Genomic DNA, 3616 nt, shown 5'->3' with positions numbered 1-3616 from the left:
TTCACATCTTTTTTCTTTTTCTTTCTCTCTTTCTCTCATCTCATTTTCATCTCTTTTGATTTGCTTTTCATTTTTTCGTTTTGTTTATTAAAATTTTTTACATTTTTTGAACCGCCTAAACAAAAAAATTTTTTACTTTTCTCGGTTTTTTTCCTTTTTCTGTCGTTTTCACTTTTTTTTTATTTAAACTGTATTTTGTCAATTTTGTTTCTTTCCTTTTCTTTCCTTTTTTCCTTTTTTTCTTTTTTCCTTTTTTTTATTTACAGCTTTTAAGTTTTTACCTTTTTTTTGTTTTTTTGTTTATTTTTAGAAAATGCCTTTAAGAGGTTTAAATGCGGCCGTAAAACGTTTTTGTTTTCACAATTTTCGTAAAAGAGAAGATAATGATAAATCGTTTTTATTCCTCTCTCTTTCTCTCTCTTTACTTTTATTTTTTTTTCTTTCTCTTTCTTTCTACCAGCAATTCGAATTCATAAATTTAAAATTTAAAAAAAAAAAAAAACCAATGAAAAAATTATTTTTTAATGTTTTTCTCATCTTATTAAATTAACGTTCGTTAAAAAAAAATTTCCCAGAACGGGGAAAGTCATTTCGAACGGTTTTCTCTATACGAACGATTCTCAAAGGATTCTTACGTTAATTTAACGTCTTCTGCTACCAACATTTTATTTATTTTATTTTAAAACGAAATAATTTTCATTTAGTAACAAAAAAAAGAAAAAAGAAAAATTCATTACGCGGTATTTATATGTAAAATTTTCTTTTTTTTTTTTGTTGCCACGACGTTTTCATCATCATCATCATTTTAAAACGTTTAAAATTACATAAATATTATTATTATTATCATTATTTTTTATCGATATTTCATTTATTTAAATTTTTTTTATTTTTTTTTATTTTCTTCTGCTGAAAAAGCAAAAAAAAAAAAATTTTCTCACAATTTAAATCCGTTAAAAAAAAAAAAATCTGACAGATTTTTTACGTCTTCTGCTTATTAATTTGAAAAGGGTCAAAAATGAAATTCATAATAATAATAATAATAATAATAATTTTTTTCCTTTCTTTTCTTTTTTCATTCTCTTCTTTTTTTTTCTTTTTCCCACTATTTCAAACAATTAAATTCTTTTGAAATTAAATTTTTTTTTTTTTTTTTTTTTTTTAAGGTTGGTATTTGTTGCCTTAAATTTATTCTTTTATTAAAAAAAAAAATTTAAGGCAACAACATTTTATTTAGTTTTTTTTTTTTAAACATACGAAAAGATTATCCCCTTTCAAAATATTTTTTTTTAAACTTTACTATTATTATTATTATTATTTTTTTTTTTTTTACGGTTTTTCGAATTTTCCTCCTTTCCTTCCTTCCTTCCATTTTCTTTACACTTGACATTTTTTTTTTTTTTTTATATTTCAAATAATGGTCTTTTACATTCTCTCCCCCTTGCCGAGGGAAAGTGGGAAAATGGGTGGGATGGAGAGAGGGGAGAACGAACAGGAAGGAAGAAGGGAGGGAAGAAAAGGAGATTAATGTCGTTCTGCAGACAACTTAACTTTTATTGCTTCTTTTTAAATATTTTTTTATATTCATTCTTTATTTAGTTGTTTTATTCTTCTTTTTTCTCCCCTTCCTCCCTCTCTTCCTCCTCCCCTACCCACTCTTTCTCTCTCTCTTTCTCTCACTCATTACATTAACCTCACCGACTTTTTTTTTTTTTTTTCAAAATAATAATAATAATTTTCCACGAATAAATTTACTTATTAAAGAAAAAGGTTAGAAAAGAAGGGTGGAAGAGGGGGAGGGGGAAGAATAAATTCATTTTTTTTTTGTAATGTTTGACTTTGGCGGTTTAGTAAAACCCTAAAAAAAAGGAAAAGGAAAAAAAGGAAAAAGAAAATAGGAAAAAAAATTTTATATAATAAAAACGTTAAATATAAAATCAGATAATACAAACTCAATATTTAATCATTGAAAAAATCGTGACTCGAATTCATACAAAACGGTTAACATCAATTTTGTCCTTTTTATAAAAAAAACCTTTTTAACATCGTGTCCTTCCCCTCCACCAACTTCCCTTTACCCCTCGGTTTTTTTGTTTTCTTTTTAACTAAAAAAAAAAAAGGAAGAGTTTAACGAGAGAAGAAATTAAAAAAAAAAAATTGATTATTGAACCTTATAAATTAGTTTGGTGACCTGGAATTCCCGTTTAATTTAAAAAAAAAAAAAAAAATGGCGGGAAAATAAAATACGTTTTAAGAAAGTTTAAAATGACAAAAGCAAAAAAAAAAAATAAATCGAGGAAAGAGGAATTAAATTTAAAACAAGAAAAATCAAAACAAATATGGCGGCCGTTTTTAATAAATTAAAATTTTTAAAAACAATTTTAAATATTTTCATTTCGTTAAATTAAAAAATTTTTTTTTAATACAATTTCAAAAAATTAAAGTTCATATCCGGTTTTCCTTTTTCTCTCTTTTTCCTTTTCTCCTCCCCTCCCTTCCCTTTCCTCCTTCTCTCACACCAAACCGTACAAAAAATTTAATTTAACGGTATCGAATCTCCGCAAATTTTTTTTTTTTTTTCATTTTTTTTAACGATTAAAATCGCAAAAATTATTTTAAAAAAAATTTTCCGACCACGTAACAAAAAAAAAAAAAAAAAAAGATAATGTATATAGAACGTTAATCTAGTGCCACTTTTAACTTTCGCTTTTTTTCTTTCTCTCTTTTCCCCCCTCCTTTTCCTTCCTACTCCCTCCCCAAAAAAAAGTAACAAAGATAAATTTATTATTCCTTTGTGTAAAATTTTTCATAATTTTTTTTTTTTTTTTTTTACTTTCAATTTATCAAAAAAGTAAAGTAAAAGTAAAAAAAAAAAAAAAATTAAAAAAATGTCTTCTGGTTTTTAAATGATTCATTCATTCATTTATTTTTCCTTTTTTTTTTTTTTTTTGATTTTGGATGCTGCGAAATGTTTCGGTCCAGTAAATTTTTTTTTTTTTTTGGTTTTCTCCTGTTGCTTCGATTTATTTTTTTATATCGTTTTAATTTTAGTTTTTTTCCCCTCCCCCTCCCTCTTTCGTTTTTAATTCGAAATTTTTCTTTTTTAATAAGAAAATAAAAAAGAAAAAGAAGAAAGGAAAAAAGAAAATAAAGGCTTTGAAAAGATGAAAAAAAAAAAAACAAAAGGAAAATTTATTCTTTGATTTTCCGTACATAATTGAACACGAAAATGAAAGAAAGAAAAAAATAAAGAAATGCTTAAACATTTTTTTTTTTTTTTTAAATAAATTTAAATAAAATTTTTTCATGTGAAAAAAATAAAGAGAGAGGAAATATTAAAGAGGAAAAAAAAAATTACTGGAATGATGGGAGAGGAAGAGGGAGAGAGGGAGAAAAAGGGAGAAAAACAAGGAAAGATAAAAGGGGGGGACCGTAATAGCATAAAAAAAAAAGCAAACGACGAATAACAAAATGAATATGAAAGAAAAAATAGAAGAAAAACTGGATGAACTTTGAACTTTGTTTCAAAATTTAAACATTAATAATGATGATACTTACTATAATAATAATAATATTAAATTATTGAGTCTTTGCATTGATTTTATATTAAAAAAAGAAA

The sequence above is a fragment of the Pediculus humanus genome, genomic scaffold, assembly GCF_000006295.1.
Source record: "Pediculus humanus corporis 1103172108303 genomic scaffold, whole genome shotgun sequence".
In the NCBI taxonomy this organism is placed as follows: domain Eukaryota; kingdom Metazoa; phylum Arthropoda; class Insecta; order Psocodea; family Pediculidae; genus Pediculus; species Pediculus humanus.
Note: the sequence above shows the minus strand (reverse complement) of the source record.